Genomic DNA, 17,298 nt, shown 5'->3' with positions numbered 1-17,298 from the left:
TGTGTAAAAGAAAAAACACACGCGTTCACGCGCGAGGCGAGGTGCACAAGGGCATAATAAAACAAAGAAAATTGAATATCATGCAAACCGTGAGCCGGAACACAATGCAATAAAAAGGAAAACTGTGCCGGAAGGCAAAGGAAAGACTGCAAAAAAGTACAATGGGGCGGTCACATGGAAAAAATACAAAAAAATAGGCCTAAAAATGCATACGATAATTAATATAAAAAAATCCACTCGTCGAAATGAAATGCAAGAAAGGGAAAAATTGTGAGAAAAGTCATGGCGAGCATGCCTATCATGTCAGAATAGAGTTCTAACAGAGATAAGACCTGTTCACATGGAAAAAACCCAAAGATCGTACTCAAAAAGAGATTCGAAAATTAATATGGAAGGATCCGTGCACTGGAAAGAGGGGTAGTAAAAAAGGAAAAATTAAAGGACACATAAAATCTTCAAGGCTCTCACGTCAAATCGCAGTTCCGATGGGATTAGAGGAGTTCACATGGAACAAATAAGAAAATAGAGCTAAAAATACCAATAAAAATTAATAACAAAAAATCCAGAGGGAAAAACAGGGCAGAGAAAAAATGAGAATTGTGCAAGAAGGGTGGCCAGACAAGGTTATCTAGTGAGAATGGAATTTGGAAGAGAATAGGGCATGTTCACATGAAAAAATGGCAAAAATACGCAAGAAAAATACACGAAAACTCACAAAAATTAATAACGGACAACTCGTATAGTGGAAGGACAAGGTGTAAAAAGGAAATATGTCCAAGGGAAGGCGTAGGACAGGGCCGGTATGTTAGATTGCTGTTTTGAAGTGAGAACGATGCGTTCACATGGAAATATATCCATTGGCGAAGGATAGTCACTCAGCTCATGGGCACTCAAGAGGAATGAGAGAATAGTCACTCACCCCCATAACTTACATCACTCGAGGTAATATTGATGGAAACCCAAATCTCACACCCGGTTTAGGAATCGACAAGGGGATATAGAGGGAGTATGCCAGGGTGCACGATTGATGGTGCATTAGTGCGTCCAACCGGTCTGGCATAGGTGCAAGCAGGAAATCCAAGGAGCCTTGCAATGCAGTGTATAGAACAGAGTGACGTGTCTTGTGAGACCCATCCCGTGAATGTAGAGGGAAACAGAAATGTACCTGATGCAAATTTTCATAACGTCCCTCAATCCTCGCCTCTCAATACTTGATTGAAGAAACATCCATCACACTCAACCTACCCTCTGTCTCACTCTCTGTTGAAAGATCCAGGAAAGGAAAAACCATTGATGTAATCCTCGTTGTCACTTGTGCAGAGGTTGTATGCCTTGTTCGCATTTGATGGTGCAACTGTGCATCCCGCCCTATGTTGACATAGAGTGCAAAAAGGAAGGCCAAGGAGCCTTATAGTGCAGTGCACAGGAACAGATCATGCATTGTGCATTGAGAGGCCTAGCCCATGTGTGCAACACTCCGTTCACACATCTTATCTCTCATTTGATTTGAAGGGAAAGACTGGTCACTCACCCCACCCTTTGTCTCATACTCTGATAGATACAAAGGACAGCCCATACACACGTCCCCATCCTATTAGGATAAAAGCTCACATCACTCAAGGGGTTGGTGATGAAGATCGTGTCGACTCTTGTTGTCATCAAAATATTGAAGACGAGGCGTACCCAGGGAGGCATCCAACAAGTCTGGTACTTCAATGGTTTGTAAGAAAGGTTGTCTGTTAAGGACAGATGGACTGATATTGTAGAGACAGTGCACCAAGGGAGGTGGCTTCAAATTACTTGCTGGAAAGGTTCTGCTGGTGAGTCAGCTATCTTGAACTGCGGAGTGTTACCATCTTTTCTGTCAGCTTCCCGCCCAAGGGTGTTTCCATCTTTTCTTAGAACGAGGCCTGTTATGATAGGGAATTTCTTCCTTTTCTCCCATAACATTTTCTTTGTTTTCTTCTCTTTTTTTAAAACCTTTTTTTTTCTTTTTTTCATTAATAAAGAGAATGGTAGAAATACCATGTGTCATGACCAACCTCACCACCGTTGTTAGATTAGATGAGAAGAGGACAAGGTAGGATTGAGAGGTATCTATGAGGGGCTAGCAGCACGAGACCACCTCATGAGGAAGATCATAAGGGCTATCATAAGCACATAGAGAATGACAATGCGACGTCAAAAAGGGAGAGGGTAGGTCGAGTGTGATTGTCAAGATCCCCAAGGAGGGAAGTACTTCTTTAGATAATAGCCATTGATCACGAAAGGATCATCAGAGGCATCAACGGTCTGCACCTGAACAGAGCCGTTAGGATTGATAACAAGTACCTTGTATGGGCCCATCCACCGTTGTTGAAGCTTGCCAGGAAACTTGCCAAATCTCGAATCATAGGCCAGGACAAGATCACCTTCTTTCAACTCCTTGTGGTTGATGATGTCGCTCTTGAGTGGTTTCCATGCATTGTAGAGCCATCCTCCGAATCTCATCCAAACATTCCAAGTGCAGTAGGCGGCATTGAAGTGACTCATCATCTCCCAAGCGTTATTTAACTGCCACTCACAAAGAGGGCAATTCCAATTCAACAGGGAAGACAACTTCTGTACCATACACTAGCTGGAAAGGGGTCTATCCTGTAGCTACCTTATGGGAGGTTCTGTATGTCTAGCGGGCCTCTATAAGTCGATCGTCCTAGTCACGATGATGTGTGGCAATCGTTCTTGTCAGGATTGACGAGGAGAGGATGCGATTGGTGACTTCAACTTGGCTACTGGCTCTGGGGTAGTAAGGAGTGGATTTGCGATGGCGGATCTTATACAGCTCCATTAGATCCTCCATGATTTTGTTCAGAAAATGAGTATCTCTGTCACTTACCAACTTGAGGGGACTGCCAAAACAGGTGATAATATTCTCGTACATGAATAAGGCTACATTGTTACCATCATCCCGCTTCAGAGCTTTAGCTTCACACCACTTTGTGACATAATCCATACATACTAAGATGTATCTGTTCTGCTTCTGTCTAGTGGGTGGATCAATGGGACCCACGAAATCAATCCCCCACTTCTCGAATGGCTTTAGGGGAAGAATAGGTTGCATTGGCATGGCACTTGATTTGGTGGGTTTTTCCATTCGTTGACAAGCATCACATCTCTTGCAATAGTCATATGCATCCTTGTGGAGGATCGGTCACCAATATCCTGCCAACAGAGCCGACTTGGCTATCACTTCTCCTGTGAAGTGTCCACCACATGGTTCGTCATGGCATGCTTTCAATACTATGCCGATATCATCCCCTGCAACACATCTTCGCAATACTTCATCTTTGCCTCTCTTGTACAGTACACCACCTAGCAAAGTGTCGGGGGCTGATTCTAACAAAAGCTTCTTCTTCTCATGGCTTGAGATGCGAGGAGGATAATGTTGAGTTGCCAGGAGGTTGGCTATGTCTGCATACCAGGGAGTAATTGTTTCAACTAGAAACAAGGAAGCATCAGGAAGGTCTGGATCATCTTGTTCCTCTTTTGTAGTTTGAGGGATTCGTGATAGATGATTGACTAGGACATGGGAACGGCCACGCTTAGTGACTACTTCAAAATCAAACTCCTAGAATAGGACAAACCATCTCATTAGTCGTCCTTTGACATCTGCTTTATTCATCAAGAAGGATAGGGCTTCATGATCCACGTAGAACTTGAAACGCGTTGATAATAGATAGTATCAAAACTTCTCTAGTGCAAACACCATTGCCAAGCACTCAAGCTCTATCACTGTGTAGTTCCATTCTCTATCAGTGACCTTTTGTCTTGTATAATATATCAGTTGATCTAATTTAGAGGGTCCCTTTTGACATATAGGACAACACCTAGCCCTTCAACTAATGCATCTGTGTGCACATGAAACTCCTTCGTCCAATCAGGAAGCTGTAAGATAGGTACTTGGATAAGGCACTGTTTTAGGGTATTAAAGGCTCCTTCGCCATCATCAGTCCAAAGGAAATCCGCATCATTCCTTGTTAGAATATCAAGCTCATACTATTCTCCTGTTAGTATGTATGACCGACATTAATCTTGTCCAGTTGTATCAGCAAGTGTGGGACATTAAGTAAGTCGGTGGTCTTAGACCCAGTGTGAATGGTCCTAAGAACCTTAGTACTATTGTATACACTTACTCTTTGTGTGTGGTTAAGAGAGAATGAATGAATGAAGAAGATGAGAGCATACTTGCTCCTCACTCTGTCTCTGCCTCTCTCAATCTCAACATGGTATCAGAGCACCCATGACTAGGCTCTGTGGAGTGCATATGGGAAGAAGACCTGAAGATTGAACTATCAGGGTTGAAGAGAACAAAGGACTGGCTGTCATTTTCCTCCATTGCTCTAACACAAGGTATGCATCTGTTCATGTGAGACTCTATGCTTCATGGCAGTAGTGAAGACTTATCTGGGAGTCTTTGGGAGCATCCTTGAGCACATTTGAGTGTTCATCATCATCATTATCATCAATAGTAGCTGCTGGAATCAGATCTACAGGCTGCGTGAACTGCGCCTGTTTTTAGGCTGAATACATCTGCTGTACTTCATGCTAGTACTTGGTCATACACTGATCTCTGCCTTATAAACAAGCCTTGGCAAGGTTGCTAAAGACTTGTGGCATGCTAATGCCAGACTGGGAATGAGATATGAACTGTGAGAATCTGTCCAAAACTGTTGTATATAGTGAATATTCAGCAAGTACTTGACAGTAACAAGTAAAAGATTGAGGCTTCCGGGCATGCTCAAAAGGGACTGTTGAGCATATACATATTTGTGAAGATATGAATTGTCTGACATGGTTGTGGACTGAAGTTATTGACTGAAATGCTCAGTTTTGGGAAGCCAATGACAGGCTGAAAACTATCATAAAACTGTCAACAATATATACTCATTGGCCTTTTGAAGAATTACATGCCTTCTATTACCTACAAGGAGTTGTATGGTACGGGATATGAATGTTGAATGCTATAAGCATTGATATGAGCATTGGAAGCTCTTAAAAATTTGAAGTCTGAATCTGGAAACAAATGTATTCACAAGGTATTGGCTGGTCATAAACAGTGAATGCATTATATGACATTGCCTCTTACAGATAGAGTGTTTGCGGATGCTTGTTTGGTCATGTATTGACCTGTACACATAGTGGCATATGTATGAAGTGGTTTGAGGTTCTCTTGGGCTGAAATACATCTTAGTTTTTGACAATTTATTGGCTGTATACAATCTGTGAGCAGATTTATGTCACTTGTACTTGCTAGATATGCACTGTTTTGTGCCCGTATGGTTATGCTTGGAGGACTGCTACATGTACTAGCAGATGTCTATGAAGGTTTGGGACATGTATAACATGTATATGACTCAGTTTTGGCTTTGAATAAGTTGCTGGTCACTAACAGTTTATAGTTTTCAGACTATATGTATTTATCCTGGCAGTAAGGTTGCAGGAGTTTAAGCTGAAAAGCAACTCCAAAGCATAAGTCTTGACTGGTATACTTATGAGTTAGACCACTGGTTGTGGAATATTTTGAGCTGTCATTGGGCTGAAATACTCTAGTTTTTTTACTGTAATTAATTGCAAAAAACTGTCATAAATAGTTGAGGATTGTCATACTTGTTGGTTTGCAAGAAGTCATGCAGTGACTAAATAGTGTTTGGTACAACATGGCTAATGCAAAGAGGACTGACAACATAACCCAGATAGTGGGGGAAAAGCTTGACAGTAACAATTATGCCATATGGAAGTTCCACATGGAGAACTTCTTAATAGGGAAAGGCTATTGGGAGTTGGTGGCTGGAGCGAAAGTTGAACCTGAGCTCCCAGATCGACCTACGGCTAATCAGAGACGATTACACCGAGCTTGAACAGAAAGAGCTCATAGAGTCTTGCACTGGCTCTCTTTATGTATCTCAGATGCCATGGCAATGCAGATAATGAACTACATCTCCCCTAAGGATGCATTAAACATTTTGGTCAAGTATTATGGCACAACCACAAGTGCCAGGAAGATACAGTTGAAGCAGAAGTTCAACAACATGGAGAGGAAGAGTAGATCTATACAAGATTATGTCACAGAGGTTAAGAGCATTGCAGATCAGTTGTCATCTATTGGTTTGTAGGTTGAAGATGAAGACATGGTTGTTGTGGCTTTGAATGGCTTGGGGCCGGAGTATAAGTCTTTTGACACTTCTGTGTCTGTGCGGGCTGAAATGCCTGATTTCAATGAGCTGGTTGCATTGCTTATCCATGAAGAGGCTAATCTTAGTTTGGCTACAGGATCTAGTAGTTCTAAAAACAAGGATGCAATTTTCTATTCCAATCAACGCAGCTATGGAAACCATGGTAGAGGCTATGGATTTGGTAGAGGAGGCCAGCAAAATGCATCCTATGGCAATAACAACCAGCACAGGTATCGAATGCAAGAGGTGGTGGAAACTTTAGAGGCAGGGGGAGATCTAGCCCTAGAGGTAGAGGCTCCTGGAAACAGTAGCGTCCATCTGACAATCCGAACAAGGATAAGGATTGTCATTACTGCGGAAAGTATGGGCATATTGCCAAGGACTGCTAGAAGAAGCAGGGCAATCAGAAAGGCAAACAACATGGACATTTTGCTACATCTAATCAGACAGATGATACTTCAGGAGATAGATTGTTTGCCATGTAGTATGTAAAAGACATAGTTGCTGAAAACTCCACTAATGATGCAGTTTGGTATATTGATTCAGGGGCATCGAACCATATGACTCCTCATGGTGATTGGTTCACTAATATGGTGGCTGAAAAATGGCTATGTCTCTACAGGTGATGGCATGCAACATAGCATTGAGCATAAAGGCAAAGTGCCTCTTGTGGTTCATGATGGTAAAAAGAAAAATTTTCATGATGTATTGCATGTTCCTTCGATTACAAAGAACCTACTATCTGTCGAAGCAGAACTTGCAGGTTAGATTCAACAAGCATTGTTGCTTTATTGAAGAGTTTAGTAATGGATGCAAGTTAATAGCTCATGGTCATAGGAATGACAGAATGTTTACTCTTGATGCTACCTTGCTAGAGCTGAATTTAGCCATGTTTGCCCATGGTTCTAGCACTATCAAAGACTTGGAAATTTGGCACAAGAGAGTCGGCATGTAAATTTGCAAAGGCTGCAAATTATGCAAAAAAAACAATTTGTTACAGGTTTACCCAAGTCCCAATATTCAGATATTGGTCATGTATGTGATGCTTGCCAGTTTGGTAAGCAATCAAGGTAGCCATTTGTCAGGCATGTAGGGCAGAGTACACATCCGCTGCAGTTAGTGCACTCTGATGTTTGGGGGGCAGCCCATAATGTATCCATGGGAGGCTCGAAGTATTATGTGACATTCATTGATGATTACAGTCGCTATACCTGGGTTTATATTCTGAAGACAAAGGACGAGGTGTTTGCTGTTTTTTAGCAGTTTAAAAAGCAGGTTGAAAAGGAATTTGACTATTATATCTCTTGCTTGAGATCAGATAGCGGTGGGGAGTATGTGTCAAATGAGTTTGGCTGAAAATGGCACACGTAGGCAGCTTACCTGCAGCTACACTCCTCAGCAGAATGGGGTAGCTGAAAGAAAGAACAGGGTCTTGATGGAAGCTGCTCATGCCATGATGAATGAGAAGAAGATGCTGCTCTATTATTGGGCTTAGGCTGTTATGACAACCATGTATATCTTGAATCGAACCCCCACTGCAGGTATTCATGAGATGACACCGTTTGAGAAGCTGTATGGCTATAAGCTGGATGTAAGTCACATGAAAGTTTTTGGTTGTCTTGCTTATGTGCATATTCCAGACGAAAAAAGGAAGAAGCTGGATCCAAAAGCGTGTAAGTGTGTTTTCATTAGGAGAAGGCATACAAATGCTATGATCCCTCTACCAGGGAGACCTTGGTGAGCAGGGATGTTATTTTTGATGAGATGGGTTCTTGGTATGTATCACCGCCTACAGTGCCATCAGATATGCCTTCTACTCATGTATCCACAGTTGATATGCAGCAGAGCACTACTATGATAGGCCCTAGTAGTCAAACAATATCTCCATGGACAGGGAGATTGAGAAGCTCACCGTCCACTGACACCAGAATGTCAGTGAGGAAGAGATATGATGTCGCGGACAAAGGAAAAGAGAAAGTTACTGAGGATGTATATGGGATGATGACACTTGGTAGAATGACTTCTGGATATGATTCTACTGACACTTTAGACAGTGAACTTGGTATTCCGACTGCCTATACGCCCAAGGCAGAGAAGGTACATTCCACCTCATGAGAGAGGGGAATCGAGCAGTGCACCACAGCTTAGATGCTCACAGAGGGCCAGATACCCTATTGACAGGTTGACATATAGTGGCTACACTGCTGCAAAGCATTATACTTACATGACAAAAGTGATGGAGATCAAAGAATCAAGTACATATGCTGAAGCAGTGAAAAATGAGAACTGGTGTGCAGCCATGGATGAAAAAATCAATGCCTTGGCTGAAAAGAAGACATGGGATCTTGTGCCACTGCCTGAAGGGGAAAAGACCATTGGTTGCAAATGGGTCTACAAAATCAAATGCAAGTCGGATGGCAATTTTGAAAGGTACAAAGCCAGGCTAGTTGCTAAGGGGTATGCCCAACAGTATGGACTTGATTATGAGGAAACATTCAGCCCTATTGCCAAGATGGAAACCATACGCACTGTGATTGCCTTGGTTGCTACTAGAGGATGGAAATTACAGTAGATGAACGTTAAGAATGCATTTTTTAATGGTGACTTAGAAGAGGATGTCTATATGGTTCAGCCAAAAGGGTATGTTCACCCTAATTTTCAGCATTATGTATGCAAGCTGAAAAAGGCACTGTATGGGCTGAAGTAGGCTTCGAGAGCTTGGCATGCTAGGATCAGTAACTACTTTGCAAAGGTTGGGATTTACTGTTCGTAGGGCTGATCACAACCTACTTACAAAGAATACTTGGTAGTGCTAGTCATATATGTTGATGATTTGATAATCACTGGTGATGATGACTTGGGCATACAACATGTAATGAAGATTATGAAATCTGAATTTGACATGAAAGATCTCGGTGAGTTGAAGTATTTTTTGGGTATTGAGGTAATCAAGGCTGAAAATGATTTATGGCTGATGCAGAAACATTATGCCATGGAAATGCTGAAGAAGTATGGCATGGCTGAATGCAAACCATTGGATACACCCCTTGATCAGAATGTAAAGCTGGACATTGGCACTGGAGCTGAAATTCAGGATGTGACTATGTACAGGCAAATGATTGGAAGTTTGATCTACTTGACCATCACTAGGCTGGATTTGAGTTATGCAGTTGGGCTCATAAGTCAATTTATGCAGAAGCCTAGGAAGCCACATTTGGATGCTGTTAGGCGGATTATGAGATATGTTAAGTCCACTGTAGATTATGGGTTGCTCTATATGAGAGATAAGCCCTTGAAACTAGTTGGATACACAGATACGGATTGGGCAGGATGCTCATATGATCGCAGATCTACGAGTGGTTATGCTTTTGGCTTTGGAAGTGGCATGATCAACTGTTACTGGCAACGAATCCAGTATACCATGCTAGGACAAAACACATAGAGGTACACTACCATTTTATCAGAGAGATGGTTCTTGCATGGAGAGTAGATCTTATGCATGTGAAGACTGATGAACAAGTTGCAGATAACTTTACCAAGTCTTTGGGTAAAGATAAGTTTAGTAGTTTTAGACAGCTACTTGGATTTCATCAGATGATCTGAGCTTGAGGGGGAGTGTTAGAATATCAAGCTCATACTATTCTCATGTTAGTATGTATGACCAACATTAATCTTGTCCAGCTGTATCAGCAAGTGTGGGACATTAAATAATTCAGTGGTCTTAGACACAATGCGAATGGTCCTATGGACCTTAGTACTATTGTATAAACTTTCTCTTTATGTGTGGTTAAGAGAGAATGAATGAATGAAGAAGATGAGAGCATGCTTGCTCCTCACTTTGTCTCTTCCTCTCTCAATCTCAACATTCCTTAGGAGCTTGTGCAGAGGGCTACCTTGGTTGCAAAATGTGCAATAAATCTTCTGTAGTAGACCACATGGCCAAGAAATCCTCTCAATTTCTTGAGGTTTGTTGGTGCTGTCAAGGCAGAAATCTTCTCAATCTTCACCGGGTCTATTGCAATCCCTTGTGCAAAGACAATATGGCCCAAAAGAACTCCTGATGAAATGCCAAAGACACATTTGTCAGGGTTGAGAGAAATCCCATACTCTCAGCATCTGTCGAAACATTACTTTAGGTGTCCCTAGTGCTCATGGATTAAACTATAGACACAAAAGTCATCAATTTACACCTTAATGAAATCATGCAAATGATTCTAGAAGGCAGCCATCATTACTCGTTGGAAGATGGCATGAGCATTACAAAGCCCAAATGGCATCACTCTATAGGCATAGGTTCCCCATTCTGTGGTGAAGGTTTTTTTGGATTGGTCCTCCTCTGCAATTTGGACTTGGTTATAACCGTTGAATCCATCCAAGAGGGAATACAGCTCATGGCCTGCCACTATGTCCAACAGTTGGTCTGTAAAAGGAATAGGAAAATGATCCTTCTTTGTCTTCGAGTTCAGCTTTCGAAAGTCCACACATATTTGAAGTTTCCCGTTTTTCTTGCGTACTACCACAATGGGTGAAACCCATTCACTGTTAGCCATGGGATAAATGAAATCGACCTCAAGAAGTTTCAATAATTCAGCCTTCACCAGTGCAAAATAATTAGGATTCGTACGCCTTTGTCTCTGTCTCAGTGGTTTGGCATTAGGCTCTAGGTCAATGTGATGTTGGCATACTGTGGGATCAATCCCCTTTAGATCTCTATATGACCAAGAAAACACGTCTAAGTTCTCCTTTAGTAAATCTTGCAGGACCACTAGTTATACTTCTGGAAGATTGAGACCCACTTTCAGGTGACATTCAGTACCGTCAGTATCCAGGAACTTCACTTGCATTTCACCTTCCACTTCGCGGATGAATGTCTTACATATTGCTTCTAGATAGAGGTTTGACTCTTTCAAGGAAGTAGTGTCCTCGTCTGATGTTCCTGAAAGGTGAGAAGGATCAAAGCTTGCACGCGAGCTATGGTGGGAGAGCAAGAGCAAGAAAGAGAGAGACAAGAAATGGGAACTCCAACAGTCACAATGTGTGACCGGGCCTTCCTTTATTTACTAGTCACTAAAATGAATGTAAAGAATAAAGTGACGTGACGGGCGCCCGACACCTGTAGTGTGCAGTGGTGGGTACTGTCAGTGTAGTAATACACAGGGCGGCATGGCGGAGGCGCCTTTACCCCAACAACCTCCCACTTAAAGGAGAAACTGCCCCAGTGAGAGAGAAAAGAAAAGAAAAAGACAGTACAACTGTACATAGGTACAAGGGATGAGGAAAGGCAACATCTCATCCAACGCCCATCAATCTCGTGAGGAAGGCAAAGCACTCAGTAGTGAGGCTTTTCGTGAGCAGATCTACAGGATTCTCGTCAGTGGAGATCTTGACAAGGTCAACAGACTTGTCCTCCATGACACCACGTATGAAGTGATACCTCACCTCAATGTGTTTCATCTTCGCATGGAAGACCGGATTCTTAGCCAACTGAATGGCACTCATAGAATCTGAATGCACTGTAGGTATAGCATCAATCCCAAGGTCAGCAACTAGACGGCCTAGCCATATGGCCTCCTTGCAAGCCTCAGTGGTGGCTGCAACATACTCGGCCTCAGTGGTAGACAAAGCCGTACACTTCTGAACCCTGGACATCCAAGAGACAGCACCTCCAACATAGGTGAATACATAGCCAGAAGTGGACTTCCTACTATCTGCATGTCCTGCATAATCGAAGTCAGTGTACCCCACAACCCCTGTATCCTAGCTACCATAGCAAATACACATATCTGGTGTGCCCTTCAGGTACCTCATGATACCCTTCACGGCATCCCAATGTTTCCTACCAGGTGTAGCCATATATCGTGACACAACACCAACTGCAAAGGCAATATCTGGACGAGTGGCTATCATGGCATACATCAAACTGCCCACGGCTGAAGCATAAGGGATCTAGACCATCTCGGCCCTCTACTCATGGCATACATCAAACTGCCCACGACTGAAGCATAAGGGATCTGGGCCATCTCGGCCCTCTGCTCATGGCATACATCAAACTGCCCACGACTAAAGCATAAGGGATTTGGGCCATCTCGGCCCTCTAGGCCAACTACAAAGGCAATATCTGGATGAGTGGCTATCATGGCATACATCAACCTGCCCACGGCTAAAGCATAAGGGATATAGGCCATCTCGGCCCTCTGCTCATCTGTCTACGAACAATCAGCCTGTGATACCTTCACATAAGAAGGCAATGGACATCCAATAGGCTTTACGTCCTGCATGCAAAAGCGCTCAAGGACTTTATGAATACCATTCCCTAGGTGCCTGCTTCAAGCCATAAAGACTTTTCTTCAACTTGCACACTAGGTGCTCCCTGCCAGATGTTGGGGGTAAAGGCGCCTTCGCCGTGCCGCCCCGTGTATTACTACACTAACAGTACCCGCCACTGCACACTGCAGGTGGCGGGCGCCCGTCACGTCACTTTATTCTTTATTCTTTTAGTGACAGTTTGAATAAAGGAAGGCCCGGTCACACATTGTGACTGTTGGAGTTCCCATTTCTTGTCTCTCTCTTTCTTGCTCTTGCTCTCCCGCCATAGCTCGCGTGCAAGCTTCGATCCTTCTCACCTTTCAACTGGTATCAAAGCTTGGCATTCTCTTGCTCGAGCTCGACTCAGTGCTTCTCGACCTTCCCATCGACTCGCTTCACACATTGGGTCTCCATCCCGGCAGCCATGTCCGATCTCCCCGAGCTCTCGTCACTCCCCGGCTTCCCGAGCACCTTCCCAGCCTATTGAGGCACCTTCAAGGCATTGATACTGAGGTATTTGATCATTCTTTCACGGTTTTATTTCAGTCTACAGGTTGCAAACAGCAAGGGCAGCCATGGCTTCAAACCCTTGAAGCTTATTCCCCTCATATTGTGCCTTACACCTAACAAGGCTCAAAGAGGCTTGCCATAGGCCTTTGATAGGCCCTTCTTGAGCCCCCCATTACCCCCTTTTCAGCCCATGTGGAGCAACAGCAAGTTCAGCACCAACAGGGCAGATTGCATCATTTTTTTCCAGGCTGTGAGCACTCATCTACTTCAGCTCCACACTTGGCCATTGCTTCTTGCTCTCTACCTTGATCAAGAGGGCTATAGACTTCATGTTTGATGTCATTCAAGCTTTGGGCATTGGTCTTGATCATTTGGGGCTGATTTCTTCAGATTTGGGACTGTCATAAACTGTCATAATAGGCTGAAAATAGGGCAGCACCATTGGCATTAGCATTTGTTGCTTATACTCCATTCCGGTTGTGCTATTTGATGCCCGTATGTGGTCTACATGATGCCTAGTGCCTTGGAAATGTATGCACATGATTATGCCATGATTTTGGCTTGAAATATTGGCTAATTTGGGACTGTTATTTACTGTTATGCAGTGCTGGAAACAGGGCAGCCACACTTGGCATTGGCATTTGATGCTTATACTCTACTCCGGTTACCTTATTTGATGCCCGTATGCGGTCTACTTCCTACCCGAATGTATTGCGGATGTATGCATTTGGTTTGACCATGATTTTGGCTTGAATTCGGGGCTGAAATCTACTGTTTAGAACAGTAAATACATGCTGGAATAACAGTGGGCTGAAGGTACTTTACATGCTTTGGCACTTACCTACCGATACCGGATGTATGCTTTGAGCTTTGGCATGATGTCTCTGACATTTGGGGACGACTTGGAGCATATGTATGAGATTATGGGATGCTTTTGAGCTTCGCATTAGCTCCGTCTTCACTGGCATTTGGACCGACTTGGCATGCTCGTGGACTGCCTATGCCTCATGTCTCTGCTTGACAATTAGGCTTTTGCATTACAGGCTTTGGTTCGTGACATATGCTATTTGGTTCGTGTATGCCATACCGACATTTGGAGCTTGGATTTGGATGTATTTGAGCATTCCCAGCTTACTTGATCACTGATCTTGGTTGCTATTTGGATGTCATTGAGTTGACCGAGAGCTTATTTGGGCTTATGTATTGCTTCATGGTTAATACGATCGGTGCTTCATGTATGTCATGCTCTCTTGGATGCGCTTGATGCATTGACAGGGTCACTTATCACTGGTGTGTTCTCTTGGGTTGTTTGAGCTTCTGAGCTCGCTTTGTATGCCTTTTGTGCCAGTGGGAGTATTTTACATGCTTGCTTGACCTTTGACAGTTGCATGCTATTGGAGCACTTACATGTATTTGGAGCAGTTTATGTCTTGAGCAGCTACATACGCATTGAGACTTTGGGATCATACTCCGATCTTTATGGATATGCATTGATGTTTTCTTGGTTCACAGGATGCTTATGAGCTGAGTCTCATATTTGGATCTTTCTCTTTGAGCAGACACCTATTTGTGTCAGGTTTTGGCAGTTACAGGAACACTTTGCCTAGAGTGTCTGGGGGTGTGCCTTTCACTAGCAGATGTTATTTTGACATGCTTCAGTGTTGAGCTCATGTTCTTTTCACTGTCATTGGCCTTTCTTATGTCCATTTCATGCCGGCTTTGGACCTAGCATTGTTTGCTTGACATTGGATCCTATTTTGGGACAGTTTGCTCTCTAGACTGCATACCTGCAATTTATTACAGCAAGCAGTTATTGGTGGACTGAGGTGTACTTTTCATGCTGAAATATCTTGATTTGGTGTACCGCACCTAGTACTAAGTGGGCAGTAACTTTTGGCACACTTTGCTTGCCCTTTGGACCCCGTTTTGGTCATTTTTGGGCAGTTTCTGTAGTAAAACAGCAAGCAGTTTTTGGACTGTTTGGGCATTTCTAGCCTGCATAATGGCATCATCTTCGCATGATAGTGCCATCTTTAACATTAAAAAGTTGGATGGTACCAACTACTCTTATTGGAAGAGTCAAATTTGGCAGGTCTTGGTACAGAAATCTCAGATTAAGCCACTTCAGTTGAGTGGGGAGCAGCCTGAAACTATGGACAATGACGACTGGCTTGAACTTGATGAGCTATGCAAGTCCATGATTGTATTGTCTCTCACTGAACAGGTACATTATAATGTATTTGAGGAAGCACAGAGTGCATGGGATCTATGGAATAAGATCAAGAATCTTTATGATAAGAAAAGTCCGGCGAGTCAGATGTACTGGTTCAAGCAGCTTATGGATCTGCGCATAAAGGATAATGCGACTATGTCTGCTCACTTGAGCTAGTTCCATGCTATACTGAAGAACCTGACTTCGCAGGATATCACCTTTGGAGAGGAAGTAACTCCTCTTTTCTTGCTTGGGACTCTGAATGAGTCATGGGATGTATTCTGCACTGCCCTATGTGCCTCTAGTGCTACTCTAAAATTGGCAGATGTTGAGAGTGCTCTTCTTCAGGAAGAGGTGAATCGCAAAAACTTGGATGCCTCTCGTGGTAGTCATGCTTTGACAGTTAGAGGCGGGAATGACAGGTATGACCGTGGTAATGGCCGAGGCCGTGACTCGCAGAAGGGTCGGTCTAAATCTCGTGGTGGCAAGTCGCGTAGTAAGTCGCGTGGGCGCAATGCAAATGTCACTTGTCATCATTGTGGGAAAAAGGGCCATATTAGACCACAGTGTCATGAGTTGCGCAATGAGAAGAACAAGGATAAGGGGAAAGATAAAGTGCAGGAGAAGTCCTCTGATCACAGCATAGTACCTGCGAAGTCCAGCGTCAAGATTGAGGAAATTAATGTCACGTAGACTGAGGAGTCCGATGGTGGTGATGAGTTTATACTTGCAGCTAGTTCTTCTGATGCTTCACACTTGACTGAGACATCTAGTATGTATGCACAGTGCTGGTTATTGGATTCCGGAGCATCCTTCCATGTGACGCCTTACCGTGAGTGGTTCCACTCTTACCGCACTATATCTGGTTCAGTCAGACTTGGGGACGACAGGTCTCTTGACATTGTGGGCATGGGTGATATTCAGTTGCAGTTTTCCACTGGCAGTTCATTTTTGCTTAGGGATGTACGTCATGTACCTGCGCTTACGCGCAGTCTTATGTCTGCAGGACAACTGGATGATGCAGGATTTCATGTATGTTTTGGGGATTCTGCCTGGAAGATTACTCGTGGCAGACTTGTGCTTGCCAGAGGCGCCAAGTCTGGCTGCCTCTATCCTCTTGTTGTATCTGGGTCCTCAGTTGACCATGTTTTGGCAGTGGGTTCTATCCCACATGTATCACTTTGGTATGCTTGTTTAGGGCACATGTCTTTGAAGGGAATGAAAATGTTATCTAGTTTGCAATATCTTCCACCTTTGGATTATGCATGTTTTGACTCATGTGATCATTGTCTTTATGGTAAGTAGAATAGGTCTACGCATAAGAAATCAGGTAGGCCACGCATGAGTGAGCCCTTGGCATTGGTGCATTCTGATGTTTGTGGGCCTATGCCTTGCATGTCTATGGGTGGCGCGAAGTACTTCGTTACCTTCATTGATGATTTTTCTAGGAAAGTGTGGGCTTATCCCATAAAGCAGAAGTCCGATGTCTTGGCAGTTTTTCAGAGATGGCTTGCTCTTGTTGAGAACCAGACTGGGTGTAGGCTGAAATGCCTTAGGACTGACAATGGGGGAGAATATGTCTCACGTGCTTTTGAGTATTTTTGTGATGACAAGGGTATTAAGCGTTAGTTGACCGCCCCTTACACCCCACCCCAGAATGGTTTGGCTGAGCGCATGAACAGGACTATTCAGGAGCTTGTGCGCTCTATGCTTAGCCATGCAGGCCTACCCCAGAGTTTTTGGGCTGAGGCAGTTAGTACGGCAGTGCATGTCATAAACCGATCGCCTTCCAGTGGATTGGATTTCCAGGTTGCAGAGGAAGTTTGGGCTGGTAAGCCACCCTCTTATGCACATCTCCGTGTCTTTGGATGTGAGGCATTCTGCCATGTGCCCAAGGACAAGAGGAGTAAATTGGATCCAAAGAGCATTAAATGCATATTCATTGGCTATGGTGAGTCAAGAGAGATGGGCTATCGCCTATGGGATCCGTAGGCGCGGAAAATAGTACGTAGCCATGATGTCGTCTTCCATGAAGACAAGATGCACAGGCAGCCTGAG

This window comes from Lygodium microphyllum, chromosome 16 (genome assembly GCF_053477565.2).
Source record: "Lygodium microphyllum isolate KBCC chromosome 16, Lygodium_microphyllum_v1.1.10, whole genome shotgun sequence".
In the NCBI taxonomy this organism is placed as follows: Eukaryota; Viridiplantae; Streptophyta; class Polypodiopsida; order Schizaeales; family Lygodiaceae; genus Lygodium; species Lygodium microphyllum.
Note: the sequence above shows the minus strand (reverse complement) of the source record.